At 31.9% G+C, this 16,408-nt stretch overlaps 1 pseudogene; it reads right to left on the bottom strand.

The window, feature by feature from the left end:
* On the bottom strand, nt 1-15,314 carry LOC129302753 (uncharacterized; annotated as a pseudogene).
* Between the last annotated feature and the right edge of the window lie 1,094 nt (nt 15,315-16,408).

Below are 16,408 nucleotides of genomic sequence, written 5' to 3'. Positions count from 1 at the left end.
TTACCAACCAATTAAAATAAGGAATGAAGCCAACAATCCTATCACGACGAACCTAGTATCAGTTCCATCCCTAGCGGAATCACCATTCCCCTCTTGTCCACCATCAGAGATTGGGAAAACTAAAGAAGTGAGTATGTAAACCTCGATTGCCATAGCAAGCTAAAGATGTTGCTGCATGCACCATTTTTCTCCCATAAAAGATTGCAGCATCTGTTTTTTGTAAATTGTTAAATGAATGACAGCCCATGCATGCCTCGCCTGTGTCCCTTAAGCTGAACCATCTTCTCCCTTTTTTTTATTCCTCTTCCAGCTGTTGCTGCTCTCCCACTCTCGATCTCCTTTCTTTCTCTCGCTCTATTTTTTTTTCCTTTTCTCAAACTCTTAGTCCTCCCCTTCCTTATTTGGTCTCTCTCTTTTTGCTTCCACCTTCTGCCCCATCTCCATTTTCTTTCTCGAGCTTCTTTGATAGGGGACGCGGAAGTAGAATCGTGCTAGTTTAGGGATAGAACCCTGAAACACAATAAAAATACAAGAACAAAAAGAAAGGGATGAAATTTATGACGAAAATAAAGAAAGATATGAAGTAAACAATAGGATGATGATCAAGGAGAAGATCCTCTAGAGCACCTGCCTCTAGAAACCTCAACCTTCTAAGACATCATAAAAGTTGATCACGCTCTTGATCACATCTGTTTCTCACACGGGATACCACCACAAAGCACTAAGGCTCACAAGAGTTATAAACTCTAAAAATAAATAATTTCATTCAACTTCTATTTTTTTACAAGAGGGAGCATGCCTAATTTATATAGGCTCATATAAAAGAATATTTTTTAAAATTAAAACCCTAATTTCCTAACACCAAAAGGAGAAATAATAAAAATAATGATAAAATATTCAGCCACATAATTTAGGAGATGTGATCCTAAAATTATGGGATTATAAAATTTAGAAATTAATACTATAATTAATTCTAACCTTTGACGAGACTTAAAATAGGAAATCAAATCAAAGGACCATTAAAATAAGAAATAATTTAGGAGACAATCAAGGGATTATAAAGGATTTAAATCATGCCACCCTTGACTTCTTTACTAGGGTTTCATGCCTCCTTGCTTGCAAGAGGCTCAACTTGTAGTCTTTCTTGCATTAGGCTAAGGTCTGTATCTCTTGGTCTTGACTCTTTATGAGTTTGGATTTTAAGTACATTATACACGTATAGATGCTTTCCTTTGGGCTTGAGAGGAGTGCCCCAATGCTCTCTAAGCTCTTAAACTTTTTGCATAAGACTGAATAATGCTTGCTTCATGGCTTTAGTTTGGGTTCTTGTCATTGGACCTCCAATATGTTGTAATGGGTCTTTAGGTACGTTGGATTGAAAGTATTGGGCTCCTTCCATGTTACCATGCTTATAATTACCATCCTTAAGCTTCGTTGCCATTAATGCTATGTCATCCGTGCCATGGGGTCCATCATTCCCTCCCAGTTGGAAAGGATTTGTCCTCGAATCTGCAGAATCATATAAAGATAGATAAGAAACATTAAATATGGCACTAACATTACCATAAGAGCTAGGCAAATCAATCTTGTAAGTATTAGCATTAATTCTTTCCAAAACTTAAAAAGGTCCATCTCCTCGAGCTTGAAGTTTGGACTTCCTTTGATTAGGAAATCTCTCTTTTCTTAAATGTAACCAAACCCAATCTCCAGGCTCAAAGATCACACGTCTCTTACCTTTATTAGCTTGCTTGGCATATTGCTCATTCTTTCGCTCTATGTTTGCTTTAACCTTAGCTTGTAAGTCCTGCACAAACTCAACTTTTTTCTTACCATCAGTGTTGGCATGCACAGAGAAAGGCAAAGGTAAAATATCAATAGGAGATAATGGATTGAAACCATAAACAATTTCAAAGGAAGAATAAAAAGTAAAAGAATGAACAGCCCTGTTGTAAGCAAATTCAATATGAGGTAAACAATTCACCAAATTCTTCAAATTCTTTTGAATTATTGCTCTTAATAGTGTAGTCATAGTTCTTTTAACTACCTCAGTTTGATCATCAGTTTGTGGATGGGCAGTAGTGGAAAAAAGTAATTTAGTCCCTAATTTATGCCATAGGGAATGCCAGAAGTGATTAAGAAACTTCACATCCCTGTTACTCACAATAGTCTTAGGTAAACCATGCAGACAAACAATCTCTTTAAAGAATAAGTCAGTAATATTAACAGCATCATTAGTCTTAGCACAAAAAGTAAAGTGTGCCATCTTAAAGAACCTGTCAACAACAATAAATATGGAATCTTTGCTTGCAGAAGATTTAGGCAATCTAATTACAAAATCCATAGAGATATGTTCCCAATGGTGAGAGGGGACAGGTAAAGGAGAGTAAAGTCCATGAGGTTGGACCTTAGATTTTTCCTGTTTACATTTAATGCAATTATCACAAATAGATAAGACATCTTTCCGCATGTGAGGCCAAAAGAAATGATCAGACAAAATAGCCAAAATTTTCTCTATACCAAAGTGTCCCATCAAACCACCACTATGTGCTTCCTTAATAAGCAACTCACATATAGAACAAATAGGAATGTATAATTTATTTTTCTTAAAAAGAAATCCATCAAATCTAAAGAAATCACTAGATCCATGATTTTCACAAGATTTCTAAATATTTTTAAAATTAGAATTAGTTTTATAAAGATCTTTTAGAATCTCAAAGCCAAGTAATTGAGCATGCAAATAGGAAAGTAATGTATACCTTCGAGATAAGGCATCAACAATGATATTTTCTTTACCTTGCTTATGCTTAATCATATAAGGAAAGGTTTTAATAAATTCCATTCAGCGAGCATGTCTCTTGTTCAACTTACCTTGAGACTTGAGAAACTTTAAACTTTCATGATCGGAATGAATGATGAATTTCTTGGGCCACAAATAATGTTGCCATATTTCTAAGGCCCTCTTTAGAGCATAAAGCTCTTTGTCATATGTGGAATAATTCAAAGCTACGTCATAAAGCTTTTCACTAAAGTAAGCTATGGGCTTAGAATCCTGCATTAAAATAACACCTATACCAATACTAGCAGCATCACATTGAATTTCAAATGCTTTAGAGAAATTAGGCAAAACAAGTAAAGTGGCATAGTCAATTTATCCTTTAGGGTTTGGAAAGCCCTTTCTTGTGTCTCATCCCATTTGAAGGTTACATTCTTCTTAACAAGTTCATTAAGAGGGGTAGCAATGTTAAAGAAATCCCTAACAAATCTCCTATAGAAGCTTGCTAAGCCATGGAAACTTCTCACTTCACTTGCATTCTTAGGGGTTGGCTATTCACGAATAGCCTTAACTTTCTCCTCATCTACATGAATTCCTTGTGATCCAATAACAAATCCCAAAAAGATAAAAGAGTCTATGCAAAAGAAACACTTTTGAAAATTAGTATATAGCTTATATTCCCTCAAGGTGTCAAACACATTTTTAAGATGATTCATATGATCAGTCAAAGATTTACTATAAATCAGAATATCATCAAAGTAAACCACAACAAACTTGCCTATAAACTTTCTAAAAACATGATTCATTAATGCCATAAAAGTACTAGGAGCATTGGTCAAACCAAAAGGCATAACTAACCATTCATATAATCCAAATTTAGTTTTAAAGGCAATTTTCCATTCATCACCCTCTTTTATTCGAATTTGATGATAACCACTTCTAAGATCAATTTTAGAGAAGATAGAAGCACCATGCAATTCATCAAGCATATCATCAAGTCTAGGGATAGGGTAACGTTACTTTACAGTGATTTTGTTGATTGCTCTACAATCAACGCACATCCTCCAAGATTTGTCTTTTTTTGGCACCAAGATAACAGGGACAGCACAAGGGCTAAGGCTCTCATGCATAAAGCTTTTCATCATCAATTCCTCTACTTGGCACTGGATCTCCTTAGTCTCTTCAGGGTTAGCCCTATAACCAGGCTTATTTGGAATAGCAGCTCCGGGCAAGAAATCTATCCTATGCTCAATTCCTCTTAAGGGAGGAAGTCTATCAGGAATTTTATCAGGGAATAGATCTCCATAATCCTGCAACAAAGAGACAACACTAGAAGGCAAAGTGGGGTCAAGAGTGTCGGTAGAAAAATAAATATTCTTGAGAATTACAATAAGAGCTTGCTCACTCATCAAAGCCTCTTGAATCTCACTTTTCCCACACAATAATATTTTCTTTTTACTATTTTCCTTCACTCCCACCATTCTATTTTTCTCTTTTCTTACCTTCTCACCACTCTTTTTCCTCTCTTTTGATTGATTTTCAAGTAAAGTAATACTCTCTTTCTTTTTTCTCTCACTCATGTCACAATCAAGGAGATCTCTCCTTTACTTGTAATCTTGAGTAATCTTTAGTTGATCTTCATAGGCTTGGATGGGCCTAAGAGAATTTAATACAACAGTCTTGCCTTTAAAAACCATTATGAGTAGCCTTACTATCAAACTGCTAAGGCTTACCTAATAATAAGTGTCCAGCAAGCATAGGGGCTACATCACATAATACATCACAAGTATAAACCCTAATAGAAAAATTAATTAACACTTGCTTAGAAACCCTAATTTCAGCACAATCATTCAACCATTACAATTTGTAGGGCTTAGGGTGTGGAATTAAAGGTAGAGATAATTTATCTACAAGTAAAGTGTTAGCTATGTTAGTGTAACTACCACCATCAATTACCATGCTACACACTTTTTCTTTGATGAAGCATCTAGTGTGAAAAATATGCTCACGTTGCTCATGTTCATCATCCTCCTTTGGTTGAATATTAAAAGCTCTTCTTGCCACCAAGATATAGTCAACTACATCATTGCATTCAAGCTCATCATTTAATTTATGGGAGGTAGAATCATCATCAACATTATCAGCATCATCTTTATCACTTTCGTGCACACTATCATAGCCACCATCATCTCTCAAGATCATAACTCTTTTATTGCTACAATCTCTCACCATGTGGCTCACACCATGACATTTGAAACACTTAATAGGAGAAGTGTTAGATGAATAAGAAGAAGGTTTAGGGTTAGAAGTTTTACCCTCATACTTGGTCTTTATTTCTTCCTTAGCCTGGGATATATCTTTGGCTTTAGAATCCTTCCATTTGGAAGTTGTCTTGGAGTCTTTCCAAGAGGACTTGGAACGTTTATTCTTATTTCTCTACTCCAACTTTATAGCCTTGTGTATGAGCTCTTCCTTGTCCATAAAAGTATACAAGTCAAGCTTATCTCTCAACTCTGGCCTCAAGCCATCCATAATACTTGACATTGCTTCACGTTCATTTTCTTGAATGTTTGCACGAAACTTCAAGATATTCAACTTGTGCACATACTCCTCTACTATCATAGATCCTTGAGAAAACATTCTCAATTTTCAATTCAGCTCTGTGTAGTAGTAGCTGGGAATATAAGCCTTTCTCAAGTACCTTTTAAGCTTCTCCCATATTTTAATGGGCTTTTTCCCAAGTTAGCTTCTTTTGTACTACAAATCTTGCCACCAATAAACAGCATAGTCAGTGAAATTTAAAGAAGTAGTTTTTACCTTCCTTGACTCAGACAAATCAAGAGTCACAAAGATTTGGCCCATCTTTAGTTCTCAATTGAGGTATTTTTCTGGATTGTTGCTACCCTTGAATGAAGGATACTTTACTTTTTGATCCGGTAAGTCAATATCACGCTTTGAGGATTTCTTTCCCTTAGGAGAAGGGGGCTCTTCATACTCTTCATCATCACTGGGGGTCTCACGCTTTTTTCCTTTAGAAGAGAAAGTCTCCGGCTCATCTTTATCCTCTTTATGGAACCTATGATCAAGTTCCAAGTGAAAATGCTGCAACTGTGTTTTGATAAGTTTTAAAACAGAGTTCATATCAACATTAGGGGATTCATCCTTGTTACTCATGTTCACAGAAGCACTAAAAATCATATAAGATAAAAATGGGTTCTCACACACACAAACTCACGTGTTTACTCTCAAGATAAATAAAGTCACTCGTGTTTCACAAAAAAAAAATTCATGGTTTTTTTTGATGATGAAAAACACACTTGCCTTTTACCACTCACTAAGCTTATGGATAGAATCTAATGATGAAACCAAACACAAATTAAGAAACTAAGAAACAATCAAGTGAATATCTTTTAAATTAAGAAAATTAGAAAACAAGCACAAGATAAAAAGAGGATTTTTTTTTTTTTGCAATATTGAAACAAATAGGAAAGCAAAATTTTCAAATAAAATTAAGCTTGCTAAAGGAAAAACCACTCGTGACAACAAAAATAAGAAAGAAATAAATAAAAGTCAAAGAGTCAAATACTCAAAGATAAAAATAGAAAACTAAATAAAATAAGAGAGTAGCACTAATAGCAAATAAAAGAATAGAGAATTTGAAAAGTGCTACCAAAAAATTTAAAAATAAGAAAGTGATCAACGTACAAGACTTTCTTATTACCTAAGTTGACTTTTCTCTTTAGCCAACCTCTTGGTAACTTAGAGTTCAAGAATAGCCTTTTTTTATAGTCATAACTCACAGCAATATTTTTTTTTATAATTTTTTTGAATTTTCAGATTTTTTTCCTCTTTTTTTTCAACACACTAACACTTTTTTTTTGCCCTTTTTTCCATGACTTTCTAGGTTTTTTTTTCTTTTTTTAGAAGGCTAATAAAATGAAAACTCAGATAAGATGAAAAAGTCATAAAGATGAAGAAAAAAAAAACCAAAAGATAGAAGTAGATGGGGTAGATAAGAGATGATCACAAAAAGAAATAACTCAAGATAAAAAAAGGACAAGAATTTGAACCAAAACTAGCAACCAAAGCTCTGATGCCAATCTGATAGGGGACGCGGAAGCAGAATCGTGCTAGTTTAGGGACAGAACCCTAAAACACAATAAAAATACAAGAACAAAAAGAAAGGAACAAAATTTATGATGAAAATAAAGAAAGATATGAAGTAAACAATAGGATAATGATCAAGGAAAAGATCCTTTAGAGCACCTACCTCTAGGAATCTCAACCTTCTAAGACATCACAAGAGTTGATCACGCTCTTGATTACGTCTGTTTCTCACACGGGATGCCACCATAAAGCACTAAGGCTCACAAAAGTTATAAACTCTAAAAATGAATAATTTTATTCAACTTTTATTTTTTTACAAGAGGGAGCATGCCTAACTTATATAGGCTTATATAAAAGAATATTTTCTAAAACTAAAACCCTAATTTCCTAACACCAAAAAGAGAAATAATATAAAATAATGATAAAATATTCAGCCACATAATTTAGGAGATGTGATCCTAAAATTATGGGATTATAAAATTTAAAAATTAATACTATAATTAATTCTAACCTTTGACGAGAGTCAAAATAGGAAATCAAATCAAAAGACCATTAAAATAGGAAATAATTTAGGAGACAATCAAGGGATCATAAAGAATTTAAATCACGTCACCCTTGACTTTTTCACTAGGGTTTCATGCCTCCTTGCTTGCAAGAGGTTCAACTTGTAGTCTTCCTTGCATTGGGCTAAGGTCTGCATCTCTTGGCCTTGACTCTTTATGAGTTTGGATCTTAAGTACATTATACACGTATAGATGCTCTCCTTTGGGCTTGAGAGGAGTGCCCTAATGCTCTCTAAGCTCTTGAACTTCTTGTACAAGACTGAATAAGGCTTGCTTCATGGCTTTAGTTCGGGTTCTTGTCATTGGACCTCCAATATATTGTAATGGGTCTTTAGGTACGTTGGATTGGAAGTATTGGGCTCCTTTCATGTCACCATGCTTATAATTACCATCCTCAAGTTTTGTTGCCATTAATGCTATATCATCCGTGCCATGAGGTCCATCATTCTTCTCCTTCTTTCTCTTGTTCTCCGTCTCTAGTTTCTCTTCTCTTGGTCTCTTTTTTTTTTTTTATGTTGCTTGTTCTCTCTCTTGCTAATTCTAATTTTCTTGTGTCTTTTCCCACTTCGCTGTCTATTTTCTCTCTCGCTCTCACTATTGCATTTGTGCCTCTGCTCTCTTGTTTCGTCCTTGCTCTCACTGCTGCATTTTTTTTTGCTCCCTTGTTTTCATCCAGTTTTCTCTCTTGCTCTCACTACTCTATTTTTTTAGTTTCTCTTCTCTTTATTTTTGGTGCTCTCTCACTCTCGATCCCCTTCTCGTTACTCACTCTCCATCTCCACCCTTTCTCATCCGTTCTTCCCCTTTTAGACTCCCTCCAGTTCTCTCGGTCTCCTCTCCTCCTCTCCGTCTCTCTCTTGCTTCTTTTGTACTCTGTTTTTGTTCTCGTCTGTGCTCTCTCTCGGCTCCAACCCCTTTTCTTTCTTTCGTTCTGGCCTTTAAAAGCCAAAAATCAGGTCCTCTCCTTTTCTAGTTTTCTCTCGTCCCTTTCCTCCCCTTTTCAGATCTTCCTCCTTTTCTTTTTATGCTCTGTTTTTATTCATATGTGCATGTCCAGTGTTTGTGTCTGCTCTATTTTTCTTTCCTTCTACAACGTGCATGTGTTTCCTCTATAAAGTAAAGCTTTTTTGTTGCCTTTCTCTGTGTTTTCGTCTACTTTTCTTCTGTGTTTTGCTTTGCATATGGCTGAGTCTGCTCTCTCTTTTCTCTGTATCTATTTTTGCCTTTTTGCTCTCCGTGACTCTGGTTGCTGTTCGCGTGTTCGCAAGTCTGATTTTTTTTTTTTTTTCTTTTTGGCATTTCGTGATTGTGTGTGCTTCTTCTGTTTCTTTTCTTTGTGCTGTAACGTGCATGACACACGAATGAAGGACTGAACTTAGTTTATATATTTTAATTTTTAATAACTTTTTTTTAAATTATGTTTATTAATTTTAAAAATTGGATTAAGGGACTTAAAAATCTGATTTTGAATTAAATAAATATTTTTTGAAAATATAATCCTAAAAAGGATTAAATTTTATTTTTGTATTTTTATATTTTTTTTTTTTTTTCTTTTGAACTAAAAGAACTAAATTCCTAACCAACAAAAAATTATCTAAAATTAAACCCTATTAATTAAAAAAAATTTTATTTTGAAAATATAATCCTAAAAAAGATTAAATTATATTTTTATATTTTTTTGATTGAATTTATTAAATACTCAAATAAAATACAGTGTTCACAAATGTTTTAAAATTTTTCATATTTTTTCAATTGTATTCTTAAGTGAAATAAATGTAATATTTAACCTATTCAAAATATTCTCGTTAATTATTTAAATGGAATATAATAAGAGTATAATTATATATATATATATATATATATAACTTCCCTACTATTTTTATATTTTAGGTCAAATGAAACTTTTAGAGAAAGCTCTACATTGTGAACTGAAAGAAGCATAAGAATTAAGAGTAGGTAGGAGATGTCAAAATCCAATGACTTTACTAAAATTATTGGGATCATTCAAGGACTTAAACAATGCACTCACATAGGCCTCCAGAGAATGAGAATCTTCACCAATTGTGCTGAATCGATCAATCTAATAACTAGGATTGATGCATGCTGATTAATATCCGTATAAAGATATAATTTATTGTGCTAAATTGTTGTCGTATAGGATTACAGGAATACCTGTGTGTCTTGAAAATTTATAAATAAAGAGGCAAGTTTTTGTCATTTTATCTTTTAGCTAGTCATGCTGTGGGTTTGAATACATTATAAGGGGAATCACATCTAGGATCTTCAGATGTAAGAAATTTGTAAATAAGGCCTAATAAAATTTTAAATTATTCTGACAGCCCAAAGGCCTAATTTATAATTATGTTTTTCAGTGAAATGACTAATTTATCCCTTCCATTACAAGCTACTGAACAACAACCTTCTTCTTCCTCCCTCTTCCTTCTCTCTCTTCCTCTTCCAATATCGATGCAATAACCAAATTCATCTTCCTCCCCATTATGCTTCTCTATTCCTTCTCTTCTTTTTCCTCCCTCTTCATTCTTTCTCTTCCTTCTCAAGCTTACATTTGAAGCATTTTCGCTCAACAAGTATGAGTGGGCAATCCACTTTTATCCAGATAGCTATAGAGAGGACGATCAAGTGTTTGGCTAACTACATCCCTCTCACACCAACTAACTTCTTGGAACAATCTACTATAGTTTGGAAAGAATGGATTAAGTGGTGCGTTGATTTTGGCTTAGAAACTAATATGCAATTATTTCATATTACAAACCCATCACCGCTTCTGAACAATTTTATTTTGTCAAAAGAGGACAAAGAGAGAGCTTAAGCCATATCAGTTTTATCCAGTCATAATGCACATGTTCATGTTCATGTTCATTTAATGAAAAAAAGTTATAAGTTATTATTTATGGACTTTTTATTGTTTTTTATATAGATTTTTTTGCAACAAATATACATGTTCTAGTGTATATGTTATTTATAAAATTTATGTTGTTATTTACGGAGTTTACATTGTACAAACTTTGCAATTAACTTGTGCAGAAGTTTATATGTATCATATAGACAGACCTTATGTTGTAAACATATGGACTTTTTGATATTATTTATGAATGTTCTGTTGTAAATTAGTTAATTATAGCATTCAATGAATTAGATTATAGGGAGAATGGCTTCTACATCTCACTGTGTAGTAGCATTTCTTAAAATTTTAACTTCTGATAGTCAAACGATTGGATTATGCATTATGAAAACATGAACATTACCTTATTAATATTGAATATTCATTTGTGAATTTAGTTGTAAATTATTTAGATATGATGTATTTGTTCTTAAAAATTCAATGAAAACATATTGTTAATATATGAGGACCTTGTGCAAATGTTCATGTGTGCCGTACAAAAGGACCTTGTAAATTTAATTTGTGGAACTTGTCATATTATTTAAAAATCTTCAACTTAACCAGACAGATCATGTAAAATATATGGACATTATATTATTAATAAATGAATCTTGTCATGTTATATACAAACTTTCTATTGTTTATAAACCTGAGAAACTTTTATAAATGTTCAACTTAATAACATGGATAAAGTGAGACAAATGGACATTATGTTGTTAACAAATGAATACTTTCATGTTTATTACAAACTTTCTATTGTTTATAAACTTGAAAAACTTTTTAAAATGTTTAGCTTAATCACACAAACCGTGCGAAATAGATGGATATTATGTTGTTAATAAATGGACATCGTCATGTTATATACGGACATTTTGTTGCTCATAAACTTGGAAAAATTTTGCAATTGTTTAACTTAACAATATGGGCCATATGAAATAGATGGCAATTGTGTTACTAATAAATGGATACTTTCATATTATATACAGACTTTCTGTTATTCATAAACTTAAAAAACTTTTTTAAATATTCAGCTTAATCACACAAACCATGTGAAATAGATGGTCATTATGTTGTTAATAAACGAATCTTGTCATGTTACATATAGACTTTCTGTTCATAAAATTGAGAAATTTTTTGTTAAGCCTAGCCAACTAATAAACTGGACAGGCATGTACGATTGATAAACTGAACACGTAGGGACTTTTAGTTAAGAATACATAAAGATTGTGTTGAAAAAAGTAGATATTGTTTTGTACATTGTCTATCTAACTTGTATATTTTGTTAATCATAGCCTACTGGTAAACTGGACATGCATGAATTTTCAATTGAGAATATATGAATATTATACTGTGTATAGTAGATATTATGTTGTACATTGTCTATATAATTTGTACATTTTGTTAAGCCTAACTTACTGATAAATTAAAAACACATGTACTTTCAATTGAAAATATATGAACATTGTGCTTTACATAATGGATATTGTGTTAAGCCTACTTATAAACTGGATATGTATGACTTTCAGTTAAAAATATATGAATATTATGTTGTACATAATGGAGATTGTGTTGTACATTGTCGTGCAAATTGTGTTTTCAAATCATAAGAACAAAACCATACTTTTGGTCTTAAAAAAATTGCAACAAAGGCCCTCGAGCCTATAGTGCAATATCAAAATTTTTCAAACCCAAAGTCCAATAATCTATCTTTCCAAGACCTTTAGTGCGATTCTCCCTGCATTATATTCAAATTTAGGTCTTTCATATTTCATTTAAACTCAATAGATTTTAAATTTTGAATGCATTATATTCAAATTTTGATTATTTTTATAAAAGTACCATTTTAATTTTTCTTTTTTAATATTATTTTATAAAACTAAATATTTATTATATATATTAAATTATTTTTTATTATTTTTATATTTTAGATACTTATGCCCCCATTAGCTAACGTCGTGCTCCCTCACTAACCACCGCCTCAGAAAGATGATGAATGATATGAAGAAATGCCGGCATGCATTTTCTGAACTTGTCCTGGAATTTTTTTGATTAATCTTATCTCTTTTTTATTAAAAAAATACAATGGCATTTCCATTTTCAAGATTCAACAATCCCAAGAACATTAATTCTTACTTACATATAATTTTGGGTCCAAGATAACAACAAATATGATCTTTTTTTTTTTGGTAAATACAAATAGGAATTTTAACTCCCTCCACAAAATATCATAGAAAGTCTCAAGGAAGAATTTTAGTTAAGAACCATGGAAGGAACTTAATTATTGGTAGGTCCAAAAAAATTTTAAAACTTTAATTCAGTCCATGGGAGAAAAAATTAAAATAATTTTAATAGTGAAAAGGCTAAAATATTCTTCATTTGTTATACAAAATCATTAATTGTTAATTTTCTTACTTCACTTATTAATTTATTAATATAAATTGCAAATTACATGAGTTGATATGTCAATAATTATATGAGACTTGACATTAGTTGTTCAATTATAAACAGCAACATTAGTTGTTAAATTGTTAACTTTACTTGTTAATTTACTAACATCAATTGTAAATTATTAATAAATCTTATAATTTACTAACATCAATTATAAATTACATCCGTTTGTTAGGCAATTAGAACATTAGTTCTTAATTTGTTAATAAGATCCTGGTATCCAACTCATCTCAACCTTTTCTTTTTTAACAAAAAAATTATAAAGGATTTTGTTTGTCATTAATTTACTACTCCGATTTGATCTTATTCACATAGGCACCACCAACATATCATTCTTAATACAAGTTCCTTCACTAAATTTAATAAAATATTTATGACTAATCTTTGAAACTGCCCTTGTCGATTTAATTATACTAATTTTCCATATCCATTATTTGCCATTCCCTTGCCTCCTATTTATAAAATGCATATAATATCTTTCACGTGCTTTAAAAAATTATTATTTTTTATTACAGCTTTTATCCCAATTTTGTAATTAAACCATTGTTAAAAAAGAAAAGAAAATGATACGTCATTCAGTTACCAGTGCAATGCTTTTTCAAATAAGAGTAAAATGATGGGAATATTATTTCAATTTTTTTATTCAACACTTCATAATAAGGAATTTTTTTTTGGTGTTTGCAAAACACCTTATATACAAAATCAAAAAAAGTATATTCCAATTATTAAAGTAATATTGGACAAAAATGATGGTGATTGGACTGTTAGCATATTACACTCATCACTCTCCTCGGTCCAAGCCCACGAGTAATGAGATCCACGACTCCGTAAGATTGTGAGATTTGCATGTTCACAATCCGCCATGAGTTTTGTACCGGTTTAAATTTTAGTTCGGTATAATAAATTATAAAAATAATTAATTAAATAATAAATTTTAATTATAATTGATTATGTTATAATATAATCTGTTTGGATATTATTTTTTAAAAATTAATTTTAACAGAATTGAAAATATTTGAATAATCTATTTAAAATCAATTTTAGTTGTATAAATTACCATAAAAGATATTATTTTTTAAAATTAAGTTATTGATAAATTTGTATATAATATTATTAAAGTTGTTATATTTTATTTAAGAAGTAAAATATATTATTTAAATTACATATCTAATTAATTATAAAAATTTAAATTATATTAATATTAATAATTTAATTTACTTAAATAAATAACTCAATATATCTTAGTTCAAATAAATTTAAAAAAAGAGAAAGATTTAATTTTTAAATACCAAAAATTAATTTTATAATAACTAATGAATATGATAATATATAAATTAATTTTTCTCTACTAATTAATATTTTATTTGAATTAGTTTTATAACAAGTGCTAAGTAGATGGTGATAATTAACAGAAACTTATATTAACAATTTTTTAAAGATTCAAAGTTTAAATTTTACTAAAAAAAGAGCTTAGTTTTATTTTTATTAAATTTTGTGCCTTGTTTATAATTTTTTTTGAATCATTCTTTATTATTTTTGTCAATACTTTTTGATCAACTTTCCATTGCCAGCTTTTGAAAACAATTGATTTTAACCAAAAAATGCGATTAAATGGGTTTTCAGGTGTTTGGATACCAACTCAGAAAATCAATTTTTTGAGTAAAAAAATCGATATAGGGTTTGTTTGGATTTCAATTGGATATAATAAATTATAAAAATAATTGATTAAATGGTAGATTTTAATCATAATTGATTATGTTATAACACAATCCGTTTGGATACTGTTTTTTTAAAATTAATTTTAACAGAATTGAAGATGTTTGGATAATTTAATCAGAATTAATTTTTAACTATATAATTTAATTTTTAAATACTAAATATTGATTTTTTGAATATACAAAGTTTAAATTTTATTAAAAAAAAAAAGAAGAGAGTTTAATTTTATTTTTATTAAATTATGTGTTTTTTTTATAATTTTTTTTGACCTTTCTTTATAATTTTTACCAACACTTTTTCATAAACTTTCTGCGAAAGCTAATAGAGAGAGCTTACGGAAAAATGTGCATCCTGACTCATAATTGATTTTTGACCATTTTTAACTGTTTGGCTAACTTTTTATATTAATCTATTTTTTATCTCAAGAATCGATTAACGAGGCAATCCAAACAAGCACATAAGCGTATCCAAACACACACTTCCTCTTGCTCCTCCACGACTCAAAACTCTTCTCTTCCTTTTGGTTCTACCATCCAGAAAGTGACCTCCCTTGCCACATCCAATTCCTAATCTTCGTCTGTCAAGTTGGATAGACAAAATTAATTACTTACTGTGGCAATGCACTGTCCTCCCGATCATTTGAGGACACTGATTGGAAAGTTTTATCAACAGCACCTCTAAATGCCCTGAAGGTGACACAGTCAGTCACAATCCTGCGTTCAATGATCAGATCTCCATCGACCAGTTGCTCCTTGGCCGGTTGTTCACAATGTTGACACTTGAAGTTGCAGCTCAGCTCGTTCATTGTTCCTTATCTGCTGAACTCCAGCAAGCAACTGATGAACTCATAGGTTTTCACACTCGAGCATGTGTTACTCTCCTGCGGAAAGACCTTCAACGGACTTGCAAGAGCTCGATGACCATGAATGACTACTTTGCAAAGATGAAATCCATCTCAGACAACTTACACCTAATGATCTCACCAGCCCCATCGCGTGTCATCGGCTCGAGAAAGATGATCTCAACTGGGTGGAATTACAAGCTGCTTTACTGAGGTTGAGTCTGGACTTGAACAATTGAATGAACTTAGCAATCTCTACTTGGGATCTCACGCTCTTAATATTGCTTCACATGACAACCGTCAATGTGCACCCTCTCGTGGCCGTGGTAACTCATGTAACCGTGGTCTTGGCAGAACTCTTAGAGGTACTAACGAAGTTGAATGTCAACTATGACACATGATTGGTCATGCATGCTGTCGCTACTTGCTAACTATCACCGGTATGACAGATCATTCACTGGCGAATCAGCTCAAGCTCCCCTCGTCACTCTGCCTTCCCAGCAGTAACACCCGAGACAGTAGATGATGCTGATTGGTATCTGGATAGTGGTGCCACTACACATGTGACAAATAATTTAGATCAACGTGACAACTCACGTCCTTAATTACTCTAGTAAGTCTCCACTTTATGTTACCGATGGTGACATACTAGCTGTTTCTCACACTGGATCTGCTGAATTAATAATGAATTATGGTAAAAAGCTGAAACTAAAGGATATCTCACATGCTCCTCATGTACTGAAGAATCTTCTTAGTGTTTGGAAGATCACAAATGATAATGATGTTTATGTTGAATTTCATGCCACTGTTTGCTTTGTGAAGGACGGGAGGACAGGAACAATACTACTTCAGTCAACACGTGAAGGAGGAGGACTCTACAAACTGATTTGAACGTTATCATGACAAAATTTGTTGCATAATAGTAGTAGCAGGAGTTTTTTCCCCCCAAATAAAAGCAGTAGTCATGATTGTTCCTTTAATGTTCAAAATAAGCTTGTTTCAGGTGATGAACTTGAAATGTGGCATAGACATCAAGGGCATGCATTCTTTAGTATTTT

This window comes from Prosopis cineraria, unplaced genomic scaffold, assembly GCF_029017545.1.
Source record: "Prosopis cineraria cultivar Desert tree isolate PC_DT_omini unplaced genomic scaffold, ASM2901754v1 PC2, whole genome shotgun sequence".
Lineage (NCBI taxonomy): Eukaryota > Viridiplantae > Streptophyta > Magnoliopsida > Fabales > Fabaceae > Prosopis > Prosopis cineraria.
Note: the sequence above shows the minus strand (reverse complement) of the source record. Positions and strands in the feature narration are given on the sequence as shown.